The sequence below is a fragment of the Dromiciops gliroides genome, chromosome X, assembly GCF_019393635.1.
Source record: "Dromiciops gliroides isolate mDroGli1 chromosome X, mDroGli1.pri, whole genome shotgun sequence".
Taxonomy (NCBI): domain Eukaryota; kingdom Metazoa; phylum Chordata; class Mammalia; order Microbiotheria; family Microbiotheriidae; genus Dromiciops; species Dromiciops gliroides.
In genome coordinates this window covers 24,050,225-24,069,343 of record NC_057867.1, presented here as the reverse complement: position 1 = coordinate 24,069,343, position 19,119 = coordinate 24,050,225, and the positions used below count along the sequence as shown (strand labels likewise).

Genomic DNA, 19,119 nt, shown 5'->3' with positions numbered 1-19,119 from the left:
CTCCCAGTCCCGCAGAATTTCTTCCTCAGGAGGCCAAGCCATTTTGACTGTCAATTACATGATACCCACATGTGAAAACAAACCATTTCCTTAAAGTAGAAAAGCAAGATTAAATTGGGAAACTTCATTAATAGCAAACACGCCCAACACCCATGGCCCAGGTCCAACCACATCCCAGACCCTGATCTAGCCCAGTAGAGGCCAAGCACCCCGTCCAGACACTGGGATGACAAGCTTGGCCATCACCACGGCAGAGCTGCAGCCTTCCTGCAGGAAAGTTTCTGTTTGCCCAGGAAGGCAGCACCTTCCCTACCCAGCTGTGCTGCGGCTCCCCCAGGAGCCGGGCATCTGGAGGCCCCTGCCACTCCCCTTCCAGATGGTGCCCCTGTTCATGGCAGAGCGAGGCCCTCCCAGGGTGGGCGGGCAGGCTGGCTGTGCCCACACTGCCCCCCAGGCTCTCCTCACTTCCTCGGATCTTCAGCTTCCTTCCAACCCCATCTCAGGAGCTGCTTCCTACAAGAGGCTTTTCCTGATTCTCCCAAATGTTCTCACTCTCCTTCTCCTGTCCTTTCTTGACATTACTGGATTTATACTCTGTGTTTCCTTGTCTGTGTGCAGTAAATGTAAGCTCCCTGAGGTCAGGGTCTCTTTCATTTGTGTCTTCATATGCCCAGCACACAGTGCCTGGCACATAGTAGGTGCTTAATAATTGCTTGTTGGGTTGAATTAGGTTGAAAATGCTTTCACATCTGCAAAGCTGAAACATACCTGGGGTGCCACATATATAGAAAGAACTTTGCCTAAAGCAACACCATGCCCACGGTAGGTGCCTAGTAAATGTGAGTGCAGTGGAATTGAATTCTGTAGGTCTGTGAGATGGCTGAGTCCCATGATCAAGGGCCTAGGAGAGACGTGTCTGATGTCATCCCAGGAAGGGGCAGTTCCCCTGTTAGTTGGTGGGAAGGAGAAGGTGCAGATGTTTGTGATAGGCCAGTATAGAGGGGATAGGGAGGGGAGACATGTTGGGTTTTACCAAATTCTGCAGTTCCAGAGACACAGTGGATCACTGAGGAGTAAGAAGCAGAGTTAGCTCAGTTAGGCAGGCAGCAAGCATGTCTTAAGCCTTTAGGACAAGAAAGTGTAATTGAGGCAAAAACCATGGGCTGGGAAGATGAAGCACAACTGTATAACGTTGTGTGACAATCAACTGCGATAGATTTAGCTCTTCTCAGCAAAGGGATGATCCAAGACAATTTCAAAAGATTCATGATGTCGAATGCTCTCCACATCCAGAGAAAGAACTGTGGAGTCTCAATGTAGATGGAAGCAGACTATTTTCACTTTTTTGTTGTTTTTGAAATTTTTCTTTCTTGTGGTTTTTTTCCCCTTTTGTTCTGATTCTTCTCTCACAACATGAATAATGCAGAAATCCATTTAACGTGATAGTAATGTATAACATACATCAGATTGCTTGATGGCTTGGGGAGGGGGCAGGGTAGAGGGAGGGAGAAAAATTTGGAACTCAAAAGCTTAGAAAAATGAGTATTGAAAACTCTCTTTACACATCATTGGGAAATAATAAAATACTGTTAAGAAGAAAAATAAGAAGCAGAGCTATAGCCTTTTGCAGACAGTCAACCGGTCAGTCAGCTAGTAACCATTAAGCGCCTACTGTGTGCAAGGCACTGGCTAAGTCCCAAGAACACAGAGGAGAAAAACAGCCCATGCTCTCCAGAAACCCCAAGGCTAGTGGGGGAGCTGCCACATGCAAACAGCTTTGTACAAACGATCCATTCGCAGGGTAAAACATAAATGATTGAAGACAGAAGGCACTAGAATTAAGGGGATTGGGAAAATCTTACTGCAGAAGGTGGGATTTGGGGTGAATTTGGAAGGCAGCCAGGAGGCAGAAATGGGGAGGGAAAGCCCTCAAGACATTGTCCCAGGCTGGGAAAATGCAGGATGTAAGAAGTGTCTTAGAGGAACAGCCAAGAGGCCACTTTCGCTAGACCCTAGAGCACAAGGAAGGAGGAAGGTATAAGTAGACTGGAAAGAAGCTGGGGGGAGCGGGGGGAGTAGATTAGGAAAGGCTTTGAACATCAAGTAGAGGATTTTATATTTGATCCTCGAGATGATAGGGAGCCACTGGAGTTTATTAAGCCTGGGCTTTAAGATCACTTGGCAGGGGGCAGCTAGGTGGCTCAGTGGATAGAGCACCAGCCCTGGAGTCAGGAGGACCTGAGTTCAAATCCAGCCTCAGACACTTAACACTTACTAGCTGTGTGACCCTGGGCAAGTCACTTAACCCCAATTGCCTCAACCAAAAAAAAAAAAAGATCACTTGGCAGCTGGGTAGAGGATGGGGGGGAGATTGAGGCATGCAGCTCCACCTGCACCCATTGCCACAGTCCTGGCATGAGGTGATGAGGGCCTGCGCCATGGTCGCAGTGGCATCAGAGGAGAGGAAGGGACAAGAGATGGTACCAAGGTAGAATCTTTGGCAGGAGATTAGATATGTGGGCAGTAGAGAGTCAGATAGAGGAAAGAATCTCTTCGGAATAACAGTTCGTGAAGGAAGCTTTACCAGATGGAAGAAGCGCTGTGTGGTGACAGTCGCGCGGTGTCTTATTAGACACAGTCCTGACCCTCCCAACCCCCCATTGGTCTTCGTTGCCAAGACCATGTTCTATTCTTTCTCTGCTTGGTGCTGGCTGCCCTGTAGGTACTCACATATTCCCGCTCTTGGATCGGGATGTTCTCTAGGGATGGATACAATCCTTTCTCTGAGAAGTTCATCTTCTAATGTACACATTTCCCCCAGATGGAACCCATTATAAGATCCCTATCTCAACACCTCCCCCCACCTCCTTGGTCTTAATTACCCTGGATCCCTTTCCTCTGTCCTGCCCTTCCCTTCCAAAGGACTGGAGGAAATTCTTGGCTGTTGATCTCTGGATTTGGTCAGGGCGTATCACCAGTTCCCCCTGTCACTCATCACCTCTAGCTTCATCCCACCAGCTTCTCACTTGCTTATTCCCTCCCATAAAAGGTGTTGATTCTCTTTGAAGGGGTTTGAGGATTTCATCTGTGGAATATTCATATTTCAACTTTTCTTCTATCTCTTCTCCTGATTTTTAATTTTACTTTTTTTTTTTTTTTTGGTGAGGCATTTGGAGTTAAGCTAGTAAGTGTTAAGTGTCTGAGGCCGGACCCGAACTCAGGTCCTCCTGAATCCAGGGCCGGCGTTCCATCCACCACACCACCCGACTGCCCCTGTTCTCCCGATTTTTAAAAAAAGTTCCCCTTAATCAATCTTGAACCCCTTGAGTCTATTTTGACCTTGGTGATTTGACTTTGTTCACTCTTTTACCCCATCCTTTTTTTTTTTTTTTTTAAAGAAAAGCTTATTTTAAAAATGCTTTTCAATGACAGAAGTGGTTCAGTGCTTAGCCTTTTCATATAATTATATGTGTTTAGGGGCAGCTAGGTGGCGCAGTGGATAGAGCACCGGCCCTAGAATCAGGACTACCTGAGTTCAAATCCGGCCTCAGATACTTAACACTTACTAGCTGTGTGACCTTGGGCAAGTCACTTAACCCCGATTGCCTCACTAAAAAAAATATAATAATAATTATATGTGTTTATTTACTTTCTGGTATTTCATTTGTTCAGAGTGTTGGCACCCCTCTGGAAGGTGTTGCTGAAATGAAGCTATATTCATTTGGGGTGAAACTTGAGCCCCTTTTTAGAATATGCTCTTCTGTTCTCTGATTTCTCATCCAAACAGAATGAGCCTTCCTTCTCCAAAAGGCCTTTCCCTCATATTCCAAGATCTTTTTTCTGGCTGTTTGAATAGTGTCTGCGTTATTGAAATTGTGAAATATAACCGCTATGTGAAATTAGAAGTACGAGCTTCTCCCAAACCCCATCGATCTTGGAATCTTACCAACTAATACTTTGTCCTCTTTATTCAGAAGTTCTGGACAGAAGTTTTATATTATATCCTGTAAAATGATATTCAGTTCTTTTTAGTTTTCTTTCTGGGATGCCTATGATTCTTTTTTTTTTTTTTTGGGTGAGGCAATTGGGGTTAAGTGACTTGTCCAGGGTCACACAGCTAGTAACTGTTAAGTATCTGAGGCCGGATTTGAACTCAGGTACTCCTGAATCCAGGGCCAGTGCTCTATCTACTGCACCACCTAGCTGCCCCATGCCTATGATTCTTAAGTTATCTCTGCACATCTTGTTTGAAAACAGGGCAGTCAGCTGGATGGAGGGAAAGAATTTGAGACTCAAAGTTTTTTGTTTGTTTGTTTGTTTTTAGTGAGGCAATTGGGATTAAGTGACTTGCCCAGGGTCACACAGCTAGTAAGTGTTAAGTGTCTGAGGCCGGATTTGAACCCAGGTCAAAGTTTTTTTAATGCTAAAAATAAATAAATAATTTATTAAAAAAAAAAACAAACCGGAAAATAAATAAATAAATAAGTGGTTTCTTTGAAAAAGAAAGAAAACAGGCCAATCGATCATTTTGGCCCATGTCAAATTCTTGTGTTCTTCTAATATTGTTGAACCTTCTCTTCTCCCAGTTGTTTTTTTTTTTTACAGTTTTTTTTTTTAAGTGAGGCAATTGGGGTCAAGTGACTTGCCCAAGGTCACACAGCTAGTAAGTGTTATGTGTCTGAGGCCGGATTTGAACTCAGGTACTCCTGACTCCAGAGCCAGTGCTCTATCCACTGCGCCACCTAGCTGCCCCATCTTCTCCCAGTTTTTCTCCTCTTAAGTATTTTTGTGTTACAAATCTATTCTTCTTTCTCTTCGAGCCTCTCTTTCCCTATCCTCCATCATGTATCCGGTTTTCTTTCTTTCTTTCTTTCTTTCTTTCTTTCTTTCTTTCTTTCTTTCTTTCTTTCTTTCTTTCTTTCTTTTGTTTGCGGGACAATGAGGGTTAAGTGACTTGCCCAGGGTCACACAGCTAGTAAGTGTTAAGTGTCTGAGGCCAGATTTGAACTCAGGTACTTCTGACTCCAGGGCCAGTGCTCTATCTACTGCACCACCTAGCTGCCCCATGCCTACGATTCTTAAGTTATCTGCACATCTTGTTTGAAAACAGGGCAGTCAGCTGGATGGAGGGAAAGAATTTGAGACTCAAAGTATTTTTAAATGTTAAAAAAAATCAATAATTTATTAAAAACAAACAAACAAACAAAAAACCTGGAAAATAAATAAATAAATAAAATAAAATAAAATAAAATAAAATAAAATAAAAAAATAAATAAGTGGTTTCTTTGAAAAAGAAAGAAAACAGGGCAATCGATCATTTTGGCCCATGTCAAGTTCTTCTAATATTGTTGAACCTTCTCTTCTCCCAGTTTTTCTCCTCTTAAGTATTTTTGTGTTACAAATCTATTCTTTCTCTTCGAGCCTCTCTTTCCCTATCCTCCATCATGTATCCAGTTTTCTTCCTTTCTTTCTTTCTTTCTTTCTTTCTTTCTTTCTTTCTTTCTTTCTTTCTTTCTTTCTTTCTTTCTTTCTTTCTTCCTTTCTTTCTTCCTTTCTTTCTTTCTTTTTGTTTGCGGGACAATGAGGGTTAAGTGACTTGCTCAGGGTCACACAGCTAATAAGTGTCAAGTGTCTGAGGCTGGATTTGAACTCAGGTCCTCCTGAATCCAAGGCCAGTACATTATCCACTGCTCCACCTAGCTACCCCTCCAGTTTTTCTTATTCTGCTGTTTGTGGTTTTTTAAAACATTTTTTGTTGAGAGCTCTGATATGTATGTAACCTAAATCCATTCCTAATTTCTTATTTTAAAAATATCCTTAAAAAAATGTCCTTTTTCGGGGCAACTAGGTGGTGCAGTGGATAAAGCACCAGCCCTGGATTCAGGAGGACCTGAGTTCAAAGCCCTGAAAAAAAAATGTTCTTTTTCTTTTGGACCATTCTGGAATTTCTTGCTATTGTTCCATGATCTCTTAGGAGTCCACAGGACTGATTCCTTTTCATTGGGTAACTTGAGTTCATTTCTCTTCATTTCAATAGCACTTGTGCCTGGTGTTCTGGCCTCCTTTTGAATTAATGCTCACTCTTCCTCAGGCATCGATGACTCTCTCTGTCGATTTAGCCACTTGTGAGTCCCTATTTAGCCTTTCTCTCTGAACCTTCCGGGCTTTCGGCCTTTCTCACTTGCCTCCCAGTGCTCCCCAGACCAGACTGCCATGGCTGGGTGTGAAGGTTGTATGGGCCTGGGTCACTGTTATTGCATGTGAGAAATTATTCAGACTTGGTCTACTTTTAAAATTTGTTTGTTTTTTAGGCAATGGGGGTTAAGTGACTTGCCCAGGGTCACACAGCTAGTAAGTGGCAAGTGTCTGAGGCTGGATTTGAACTCAGGTACTCCTGAATCCAGGGCCGGTGCTTTAACCACTGTGCCATCTAGCTGCCCCTTAAATTTTTTTTTTTTAATTTTAATTGGGTTTTTTTTTTTTTTTTTGTGCAGCAGTGAAGGTTAAGTGACTTGCCCAGGGTCACACAGCTAGTAAATGTCAAGTGTCTGAGGCCAGATTTGATGGGTCACTGTTCAGAGTAAGCTCCAGGAGGAGAGGCCTGGACCCCAGCTGGTTTTTTTCCCTGACTCAAGTCTGTGAGTTTTCTTGTGCTCACCGTACTCATGACGTTTTTTCATAATGCTTATGTTTATGCTTTATTATCTTGTGGACTCAGCTTTACTTTCTCTATTTGATGTGTAATTCCTTTTCCTGTGGTTTGCTTCATTTAGTTAGGGTTGCTAAAAGCAGTTACTGTGGTATCTTGTCAGACATGTGATCTCCACTCTATTTTGTTCTGGGCTTTTTTTTTAAACCCTCCTCTGTTGTTCACATTCCTCTCCACAGTTACACGACTGCCAGATGCACTGGACTTTTCTCTGTCCTTAACTTCCTGGACCTTTCTGCTGCATTTGACATTGTGGACCACCACTTCCGTCTTGTGAGGAGGCTAATGATCTTCCTCACAGGAGGTCTTTAAGCAGAAGTTTGATGACCACAGATCACATCTGTCAGGGAATTTTTTTTCACTTATGGGTTGGACTAGATGGCATTGCCGATCCCTTCTAGTTCTGAACTCCTCTTCCTCCTAAGACCTAAATGTGGGCTTCAACTGAGTCCTCTCCTGGACTCTTCTTTGTCAATCTCATCTACTCCCATAGCTTTTGTTATTATCTCTATACTGATGATTCCCAAATTTGGAACCCCATTCCATCCTGTTCCCCAAATACCGACCCTGCATTTCTAGCTACCTCCTGGACATCTCCAATTCGATCTCCCATTGGCATCTCAAATGGCATGTTCAAAACTTAGCCCAGCATCATCTCCCCAAAACCCACTCTTCTTCCCAACTTCTCCATTTTTTTTAGTGAAGTAATTGGGGTTAAGTGACTTGCCTAGGGTCACACAGCTAGCAAGTGTCAAGTATCTGAGGCTGGATTTGAACTCAGGTACTCCTAAATCCAGGGCTGGTGCTCTATCCACTTCAGTGCTACCTAGCTGTCCCCCAACTTCTCCATTTTTGTCACCGATACCACTGTTGTCCCAGTTACCCAGGCTGGAAGACATCTTTGACTCTTCCCTCCCTACCACACCCTCTCCTTCCCAATTTAACCAATCCCCAGGGCCCAAGTATCAATCTACCACCAGAATATCTCTCCTCTGTTACTGCTCTTCTCCCTTCACCTTCAGGTTCTAATGAACTTTCTTCTGGAGTAATAATCTCTCCACTGTTTTCCATGCATCCAGTGTCTCTCCTCTCCTGGCCATCCTTGACATTCCTGCCTGGGTGGTCTTCATCTGCAGACCTAAATAACAAAGCATAATTTAAAAAATAATAAAGCCCCCCCCCTTTTTTTTGCTGGGCAGTGAGTGTTAAGAGACTTGCCTAGGGTCACACAGCTGGTAAGTGTCAAGTGTCTGAGGCTGGATTTGAACTCAGGTCCTCCTGATTCCAGGGTCGTTGCTCTATCCACTGCGCCACCTAGCTACCCCCAAGCTCTTATTAAGCACCTACTATGTACCAGGCACTGTGCTGAGGATATAAGTACAAAGAATCGAATAGAAGTTCAGTCCAACTGTTTGAGACAAGAAGTATGTCTATAAGTGTATGGTGCATAGAAAGATAGAGCAAATATAGAGTAGTTAAGTAGAAGGTAGGTTGGGAGGGAGGGAGGGAGGGAGGGAAGGAAGGCATTAGGAGGTGGGTTGGGGGAGGAGGGAACCCAAAAAGGCTTCATGAGGAAGGCAGTGCTTAATCTGGGTCTTGAAGAAAAGAAGAACTCCATGAGTCAGAGGTGAGGAAGAAAAGCATTCCAGGGAAAGGAGATAGCAGGGCCAAAGGCATGGAGACAGGAGATCGAGTATGGTCTGTGGGGAATGGAGAAAAGTCCAGTATGGCCAGATGGCAATCTGTAGAAGGGGGAATAACGTCCGTCGAGTTTGGAAAGATAAGTTGGGGCCAGTTTGTAGAGGGAGCTAAAGGCTAAATGGAAGAGTTTCCATTTCATCCTAGAGGTGATAGGGAGGCACTGAAGTTGCTTGAGTGATGGAGTCCTGGGTAGATCTGTGAGCCAGCACTTAGTGCAGTAGACACTTAGTATATGTTTATTGACTGACTGACTGCATTCAAGAAAAATCCCTTTGGTGACAGTGTGAAAGATGGGCTAGAGTGGGGGAGACCTGAGCCAGTTAGGAGGCTGTTGCACCAATTTAGGTGAGAGGTGATGAGGGCCCAAACTAGGGTGGTAGCTGTGAGAGCACAGAGAAGGAGTAAATTGTGGAGCACATCTCCTGCTCCAGTGCCTTCAGTGGCTCTCCATTGCCTGCACAATAAAATAGTGACTCAATTCACTGACTGCCACAGTCAGTCTGTCCTAGTCTCCTTTCACAGCCTGATTTCACACTGTTCCCTTTGATGGACTCCAATCCAGCCACACCAAATCTCTGTTCTCTGATCATACTATCTTTGTAAATTTGGATAAACAGTCCTCCTTGCCTAGAAGAGAATCACAAATTTCCATTTTAAAAAATCTTTTTCTTCCTTCAGAAAGAGTTCAAGTGCGACCTTCCCCAGTTTCCCCCTCAACTTGAAGTGACCCCATCCACACCAGCCATCACAGAACATCTGGCATGGTGTGTGGTCAGCCTGGGAAGACAGACACCAAACAGACTGTGAAGGGCTTTGAGTTCCAGACAGAAGAATTTATTTCCTGACACTTGCAATGGATGAGCCCCTGGAGCCTCTTGAGCAGAGGGGTGACATGGTCAGACAGCAGCCTGAGGAAAATCCCATTGGCAGATGAGTAGAGGCTGAACTAGAGAGGGGAGACACTGGACATGGGGCTATCTCTTAACAAGAGGCAGTGGGGGCCCTAATGAACATGGTCATGGTATAAGTAAAGAGAAGGGGATGGGAGGTAGCTAGGTGGCACTGCAGTGGATAAAGCATCGGCCCTGGATTCAGAAAGACCTGAGTTCAAATCCGGCCTCAGACACTTGACATTTACTAGCTGTGTGACTCTGGGCAAGTAACTTAACCCTCATTGCCCTGCAGAAAAAAATGAACTAATAGAAGGGAATGGATGGAAGAGATGGTGAGGTAGAGTCTATAAGACTTAGCAGGGGATGGGGATGGAAGAGGGCAGGATGAGGTGAAGAGTCAAGGGTCACACCTGGGCTGTGAACCTCGTTGACTTAAAGAATGTGGTGCCATTGCCAGAAATAGGGAAGTGAGGAGAAGGGGTGGCTTTAGGGAGAAAGATCATGAGTTCTGTATTAGATATGTTGAGTTTGAAATACCTATGGCTGCACAAAGGGATGTGGTCAGTAGACAGTTGGAGGTATGGAACCAAAGCTTAGAAGTGAGGTTAGGGCTAGATGTGTGGGTATGGAATCCATGGGAAATGGTGAGGGCACCAAGAGAGAAGAGGAAAAGGCCCGGGACAGAGCCCTGGAGTCTGCCCATGCTTAGGGAGTAAAATATAGTTGGTGGGGGGGCAGCTAGGTGGTGCAGTGGATAGAGCACCGGCCCTGGATTCAGGAGGACCTGAATTCAAATCCGGCCTCAGACACTTAACACTTACTAGCTGTGTGACCCTGGGCAAGTCACTTAACCCCAGTTGCCTCACAAAAAGTAGATAGATAGATAGATAGATAGATAGATAGATAGATAGATAGAGGACCAGCAAAGAAGACTGAGGATTGATTCATGAGGTAAACAGAGAACCCCGGTAGTACAATATCATGGAGACCCAGGGAGGAAAGAGGATCCAGGGTGGAGAAGTCAGCAGGGTCAGAGGCTTCGGAGAGGTCAAGGTTGAGGATTGAGAAAAGACCATTCGATTTAGCAGTAAAACCCACCAGCACTAAGGGACCTTGGAGAGAGCAATTTCAGTTGGAAACCAAAATGCTGGGGGTAGGAATAAGTGAGAGGTGAGAAAGAGGAAGCGATGCATATAGACGTGCGTGCACACGTGGTGCACATGCATGTGTGTGGTCTTCTCCCAGGAGGATGTTGGCTATAAGCTCCTTGTGGGCAGGGATTGCCTTTCTTGGAATTCCCCCCCCCCCCATAGCACAGTGCCTAGGACATACTAAATGCCTAAGAAATGTGTGTTTCCTTCCTTCGTTTTCCAGAAGTTTGGCTGTGATGTGGAAGAAAACTGTAGCAACTTGAGGAGGTGGTGAGGGGTTTCATGTCTCTCTTCTTTCCCCACGAGCAGGTTTTTCTGTTTGCAAGCCTGAAATGATATCACAGCTGGAGCAAGGGAAAATGCCCTGGGTCCCAGATCTGCAGGGACCAGAGGACGATCAGACCACCTGGCCTGGTGAGTGAGGCAGTGATGTCAACCCCACAGCATTTATTGAGTGTCCATTGGCTTCCCAGTTCTGGCTACTGTGGCATAGAAAGCAAGGAAGCTTAAGACTTGGCCCAGGCCATCAGAGCATTTCAGAGTTCTACTTAAGAAGACAAGGCAAATAATGGGAAGTTGGGTGGTGGAGGGAGGGAGCTCTGTGACCTTGGGGGAGTCATTTCAAATCTGGGCCTCCCTCTTTTCATCTTTAGAATAAGGTGATTGGACCAGATGATTGCTTATGGCTCTTTTAGCTCACTCATGTGATGAGGCACCACTGGTATAGTGGATGGCGAGCTCTTGTCAGAGTCAGGAAGGTCTGGGTTGAGGGTCTCCTCTCATCTGTCCTGGCTGTGTGACCCTGGGCCAGTCTGTTCATCTCTCAGTTGTAGAAGAGGCGCCACCCTGCATTGCCAGAGGAAATTGTCCTCTCTGAGGATTCAGTTCCCTACATTGATGAACCCACAGGTCTGGGCCATAAAGAAGAAAAAACCCATAATATAAATCGTTGAACAACATTCGTCAGAGAACAGAACACTTTGTACAAAGGTATGTGTTATGTGCTGCAGATAATGAATACCAGAAGGATTGGCAAAGGAGAGCCGTGTGGGGGCTGGAGTCTATTGAGGAGGTGGGGCTTCATTTGGGTCTCAAAGCTAGCTCTCTAAGGAGGCCACGAGGCTGGCAGCGTGGACAGCGAATAGGCATGGGCAGGGGGTGGGGGGATTCTCCTTAATTCCCTTCTTGAGAAGGCCTCTTACTCAGCTCTACAGGCTCTGTTTTTTCACCCCTCCTATAGGTAGACATTCTTCTTTCCACTCATAATGCCAAGTAGTTATTCCTACCCCCATACCCCCAATGCCTAAGCAGGCTTGCTCTTCCCTAAACAGACTTCTTATCCATACTGATTGGCAGTAAGGAAAGCTTGCACTAGCTTTACCTATTATCTTCTTGTATTGCCCTGCCCTCTCCCCCCCTCCTCTTCCCCCAGTTCTAATTCTCTCTCTGGCTTGAGAGGTCACTTGGGGAGCTGCCCAGCTTGGAGAGAAAACCACTGTGACTCTCTGCTTGAGTGTTCTTTCAATGTCTCCTTAATGTTCTGCTGGGACCAAGTCAGAGAGAGCCTCTTTACAAAGTGGCCTGGGATGGAGGACCAGGCCTGTGTTGGACCAGCCAATGATGAACTGTAAGGAATTAGAAGCAAAATAACTTACAGATCAGTTTGGATATAGGTGGGGGCTCTTAAAGCTGTTGCCAGGGAACATCAAGTTGTTAAACCACCCCCCCAGCCCCTGCCAGGCTGTCTTCTTGAGCTCGCCTCTGGCCAAGTGCTAAGCCATGGGGTAGCTGAGAAAACCAGGGGAGGAAGAAGCAGTTTCACCGTTGAAGGGATGTCATGCAGGGCTGTTTCGGTCCTTGGAACTAACAGAACAGAGATAAGTTTTCACTTGGACAGTCAGAGCTGGAAGTGTGGTGTTAGAGGCTGGAGGCAGTATCCTAGGATGAAGCTGCTTCTTAAAGCTGAATAAGTTAAAAAAACAACAACCATGGTTTGCTTTGGTACTTACTGATTGCCAAATTGGGGAGTTTTTAAGTGGAGGTGTCCAAGTGTTTGTATTTCTTCTAGTTTGACTCTAGAATGTTTCTTACCTTTGAAATCTCTAAGATCAGTGATAATTCCATGTTTATAAAGCTAATTTAAGAATAGAGTCTTTTAGGGGGCAGCTAGGTAGTGCAGTGGATAAAGCACTTGCCCTGGATTCAGGAGGACTTGAGTTCAAATCCAGCCTCAGACATTTGACACTTACTAGCTGTGTGACCCTGGGCAAGTCACTTAACCCTCATTGCCCTGCCCAAAGGAAAAAAAAGAGAGAGGCTTTTGTTTAGGGTTGAAGAAAAAGCAGAAGTGCTTCTTAGGAAGAAGGGTCATCCAATCCAACGTCTACCCCAAACATGGCTCTTGTCTTCCAGCATCCCCCCTACCTTCTGCTCAAAAGCCTCCAGTAACACACATGTCCCCCGAGCCCCCCACTTCCTGAAGCAGCCCATTCAGTCTGTGGAGAATTTGTGTCTAGCTAGGTCTCTCACATCCTTGACCTATGCAGTTAGTTTGCTGAATTCGAGTTAAGGATTTCACATTTATCCTTATTCATCTTCGTCTTCTTAGATTGGGCTCATTGTTCTAACCTGTCAAGAGCTTTATGGACCCTGGGACTTGATTCCACATTCCATATAGCTGTGTCTTCTGGCTTTGTGTCATTTGCCAGTTTCACAAATCTGCCATCTGGTACTTTCATCAAATTCACTGATAAAAGTGTTGAACAGAGCTGTGCAGGGCCTAGATCCCTGTGGCACTGCACCTGAGACATCCCCCCCAGGTTGTCATCTGACAATTTGACATCAATCCAGTAATCACTGATCTCTAGGTCCGGGCACTTAGCCAGCTCCTCATCCATTTAACAGCATCATCCAGTTCATGTGTTTCTGTGTTGGCCACGGTCATTTCATAACATTCCCTCAAATGCCTTTCTGAAACCTAGGTAATCTAGATCAATCAACAAACAATTATCAATCACCAAACCTACTATGTGCCAGGCACTGTGTTAGGCACTGGGCAAACAAAAAGAATGGAATGAGGGGGGCGGCTAGGTGGCGCAGTGGATAGAGCACCGGCCCTGGATTCAGGAGTACCTGAGTTCAAATCCGGCCTCAGACACTTGACACTTACCAGCTGTGTGACCCTGGGCAAGTCACTTAACCCCCATTGCCCCGCAAAAAAAAAAAAAAAAAAAAAAAAAGAATGGAATGATCCCTACCCTCCAGGAGCTTCGTTCAATGGGGAGAGGCAATAAGTACACATAAGTTTATACAGAATGAAGTCAAAGTAAATACAAGGTCCTTTAAGAAGGGAACTTTTATAAATATTCTCTACAGTATCCCTGTAGAAAATAAAATGAAGTGAATCTGGCATAACCTTCTGGGAAGTGACAGCATTCTCTCAGCTAACTCCCCCTGGGGAAGGCTGAACCAGCTGACCCATGCATCCACAACTCAAGGCACTATGATTCATCCTTTAAACACTAAGCTAATGTAGGCATAGTGGATAGGAAGAAATAATCAGCCTCCATGAAGTTGGACAACATGATATAATTTGGTCCAATTAAACAGCCATTTAGTAAGTATTTTCCCCATGCAAGGCATTCTGCTGGGTGCTGGGTGTGATGTTTAAAATCTAAATTGTGGTCGCCTTAAATTAGAAGCTTTAGCACCAGTCTTTGGGCATTAAACATTTATTAAAGTATACAGATATTTACAAGTTCATAAAGTTAAGAAAAAGAAGTGCTACCTAGCCTAGAGTTCCAGCCTGGTTGAGTTCTTCTTCAAGTCCTCCTCCAGGAGCCTGCTTTAATCAGAAACTCTCTAGCAAGCTGATTGTGGAAGCTTTTTATAGGTCTGGAACAGAGGCGGTCCTTATACACTGCTTCAAGCTGATTGGTTGGCATCATCCAAATCCATTGGCTTTTTTTGTTTTGTTTTGTTTTGTTTTTGTGGGGCAATGGGGGTTAAGTGACTTGCCCAGGGTCACACAGCTAGTAAGTGTCAAGTGTCTGAGGCCAGATTTGAACTCAGGTTCTCCTCAATCCAGGGCCGGTGCTTTATCCACTGCACCCCCCCCCTTTTTTTTAAAGCCTTTTATTCTTCTTCTTCTTTTATTTTTTGTGAGGCGATTGGGGTTAAGTGACTTGCCCAGGGTCACACAGCTAGTAAGTGTTAAGTGTCTGAGGCCGGATTTGAACTCAGGTACTCCTGAATCCAGGGCCCGTGCTTTATCCACTGCGCCATCTAGCTGCCCCAATCCATTGGCTTTGAAGGTGTTCTCAAGTTGAGTTCACAGTCTAGTTTCTGAGAACAATGCCTTCTTAAGGGATAGTCAGGTGTGATTACAGTCCAGTTAACTTGAAGTAGGCTTAATCAGCAGTCAATCACTCTCACTTGATTCAATCAGTATAGATTAATCTCCAGGTGGGTCTTTGAGTATCTGCTAAATCCCATTATTTCATCACATTCCCCCCTTTGTTTCTTCTAGGAACAGGTGTTCCTTGATGAAACAGTAAAAAATAAATAATTAAGTCTTTGGAAGTCTTTTCTCAGTTCTCTTGTCTTCTTGGAGTGGTAAGATGTCATCAGGAGGAAGCTGGATTCTGGTCTGGAAAGCTGGATTCTTCTTCTTTAACTGTTTGAATTGCTGGATTTTTTACTAAACCTTAGCATAGCATTGTCAATGATCAAATTTAATACATTCCATTACATTCCCTCCTTTATATAATAGAGGGTTGAGGTAGTTATGCAATCTATAACACCATGTGTCTGGATCAAAGCCAAATTTAGTAACGTGTTCATGATACCTGTAAATGTTATGGAAAGGTTATCATACCACATCTCATGGTTTCGAGACATCCAGTAATTGTGCTAGGCCACAGGTGGATGGATTCTGACCATGCCATCAGACTTAGTGAAAGAAAAAGAAAACTTTTAGAAGGGAGAGAGGAAGAAACTGGACAGTGTCCAGCAATTGTGGTCTATATAGTTGCCATCATAAGCAAACCATAGATTTACATGTACCTGTCTCTCCTCCTGTTGTACATATATTCTCTACAGGGCCTATATCAAACTCATTGTAAGAGCAGTTAGTCTCTGAGATGATAAGTTTCCGTAATTCATAAATCTCATATTAATTTCACCAAAGACAGTATGATCGTAAAAATGCATGTTATGCTGCATAACTGATGATGTACTTGTAATATATACAATAATTCCAAACCATACCCAGAGTATACATAGTCACAATGACATGTAAATGATAAATGAATGTAAATGACTGATATTAGACATTATTACATAATCTTCTTTTAGCAAGTAAACACATTATCTTATACATGAATTCTCTATCTAGTATGACAGTAACAGATACTTAAAGTAATAAACAATTTATCAAAAAGAAATAAGACTCAATATTCAATATGTCCATTGATAAATCAAGCAATAGGTTTTAAACATAATACCATAATACCATAAACAGACTCATTAAACTCATGGTTCAAAAAACAAACAAACAAACGGTTTACCTGAAGAAGGAAAAGCTTGTTAAAGTATTTAAGCAGTCAGAATTTGGGGTATGCCACATTGTTTTAACTGGTTCCCCACTTCTCTGCATGTCAAAGTGGCAAGGGTTTCCGAATTGTCATTAATTTTTCTAATGCTGTCATAATGTTTTCTATGGTAGAAAATGTGGAGTTCTCTAGCATCAGCTTTGTCTGTGGCACCGATTTTCAATAGGGGCTGATTCAACTGATGAACTACCACATTCAGCTGATGCTGTCTAGCAAACGCTACAATCATATCATTCCCTCCCCAACCTGGAAAGGTACCCTGCAGCCAGATTAAGGAAAGGACAATAGCCTAGGAATCCAAAAGCCTTGATCTAGTGTTGGCCTTGCCATTTGTTAGCCTTGTGACCTTGGGTCAAGTCTCCTAACCTCTAGAAGCATTGGGCTCTTCATCCTTAAAATGAAGGTAATAAGGCCACAGAGAATGTTGTGAGGATCAAATGAGATAGTGGATGTTAAGTGCCTTGGAAATGAGAAGTTGCTATACAAGTGTAAAGTAGGATTTGGGGACTTGCAAACTCAAATATGGAGCAGCTAGGTGGTGCTGTAGTGGATAGAGCCATGGGCCTGGAGTCAGGAAGACTCATCTTCCTGTGTTCAAATATGGCCTCAGATACTTAGTAGCTGTGTGACCCCGGGCAAGTCTCTGCCTGCCTTAGTTTCCTCATCTGTAAAATGTGCTGGAAGAGAAAATGGCAAACTATTCCAGTATCTCTGCCAAGAAAACCCCAAATGGGGTCACGGAGAGTCAGACACAACTGAACAACAAACAAGAACAGACTCAGATCTATAAAGCAACAGGAAATGTCACCCAAGCACTGATTTCATTTAGGTGAACCTCATTCCTTGGCTTCAAACTAACAATTTCTTTGCTCTCACTACAGAGAACAGGTGACATTTGTGTTTTGTTCTTATCATTTCAGATGATGGGCCTGAGAAGGTCAACATGGAATCTCTTCATAATCAGAAAATATCAAAATCTGAATCTCGGTGGATTTTGTTGGCAGGCCTCCCTAGGGAACAAGGCAGCAGTCTTGTAGAACCCTCTGCCTATCTTAGCAGGCTAGAGGGGCCCCAACAAAACCTAGAAGAGAAGAGGCCGAGGTACTCCCCTTCTCAGCCCCCAGGTACCAGGCTGATGACTGTCACCCCTAGGAAGAGGGTCACAGAGGAGAGCAGCCATGAGTGCCATGGACAGGAGTGGACCTGTGAGCCAAGCTGCCAGCCAATTACCCATGAGGGAGATCCGATGAGGGAGCAATCCCAGAGTTGTGATTCATATAACCGTACCCTCAAGCAAAATTCAGAATGTGTGAGACACATGAGGAACCATAGGACTGAGAAGCCCTATAAATGTACTGAATGTGGAAAAGCCTTTAGCAGGAGCTCACACCTCATTAGACATCAGAGTATTCACAATGCAGAAAAACCCTATGAGTGTAATGAATGTGGGAAAGCCTTCAGTCAGAGATCATCACTTATTGGACATCAAAAAATTCACAGTGGAGAGAAACCCTACAAATGTGATGAATGTGGGATTGCCTTCATCTGGAGTTCACATCTCATTCAACATCAAAAAATCCATAGTGGAGAGAAACCCTATGAATGTACTGAATGTGGGAAAGCCTTCAGTAGGAGCTCATATCTTATCGGACATCAGAGAATTCACAGTGGTGAGAAACCCTATGAGTGTAAGGAATGTGGGAAAACCTTCAGGTGGAGATCAGCTCTTAATGATCATCACAGTATTCATAATGGAGAAAAACCCTATGAATGCAATGAGTGTGGGAAAGCCTTTGGGGGGAGATCACACCTGATTCGACATCATAGAATCCATAGTGGAGAGAAACCCTATGAATGTAATGAATGTGAAAAAGCCTTCAGTAGGAACTCACATCTAATTCGACATCAGAAAGTTCACAATGGAGAGAAATTTTGTGAATGTGATTAATGCAGGAGAGATGTCGCTCAGCTGGCAGACTTGATAGTGTATCACATTGTTCTTAGTGGAGAGAAATCCTGTCTGCCACTGACAAATCCTTCAGGTAGAAACCCAGCCTTTGATGACGGTTAGACTATGCGTCATGAATAGAAACCCTAATTCAGGGAACCAGCTCTCTTCAAATTCCTGAAAAAAAAAAAAACACTGTAGGGATATTAACAAAATTAACCCCCCAAAATGAAAAGAGGAAACCTGAAGCCACCACCACCAGAAAGGAGGGAGAGAAGAGAGCAAGGTCCAGAAACTGCTACCTTGGGACGAGGACCAAAGGGTTTGAGGAGATTGAGTTGTTGCCCAGGCTGGCCATGTAGGTAGGCCAAGAAGCTAGAGAAAAATGGAAGGGAAGGTCCCCTTTTGGACAGCAGTGGATCACAGGCTGGTAGCATCTGTTAGCAACTACTATACCTGACCTCTGGGCTGGAGCTGCAATTAGAGAATCATAGATGGAACTTAGAATTGGCGTGGATGACTATCCTTGTTTTGCACATGAGGAGACTGGGATTCTAAGATCGAAGGATTTTCCCAAGATTACTCATGGCTAGGATTGGAACTCAAGTCCCCTTACTCCAAATCTATTGATCTATACCCCTGTCCCCCATTCTGACCCCACCTTCAGGGATGATCCCCACTGGAGGAGAAGGAAAAGAGACCTGAAAAAAAAAGATCTGAAATCTAGGGTAATCTGCCTCTCAAGTTATTCAAGGTGGGAAAAAATATTGAATTAACAAAGGGAAAGAATAACACTGTCCAATAGATAGTTACCAAGTCAGAGAACTGGATTTGTTTTAAAAATTTTCAATATAAAAGAACCAATGGACAAAATGAAGACAGAAATGCCAGTAGAATCAGTCCCACAAATACTGAGAAAATCCCAAAAGGGAATATAAATTGGATAATCACATTAAAGGAAAATTCTAGAATTCAGTCACAAAAAGTCAAGGAAGAGATATAGGAAAAATGGAAAGCAAAGATAGGGACCAGCCTTGTGACTTTGCTGGCATAGGGAACTCCCAGGTCACGAAACTGCCTCTACTAATGCAGGGTGGATTGGTAA

The 19,119-nt window shown here is 44.0% G+C and overlaps 1 pseudogene; it reads left to right on the top strand.

The window, feature by feature from the left end:
* Positions 1 to 19,119, top strand: part of LOC122733483 — a 71,767-nt pseudogene that overhangs the window by 14,595 nt on the left and 38,053 nt on the right.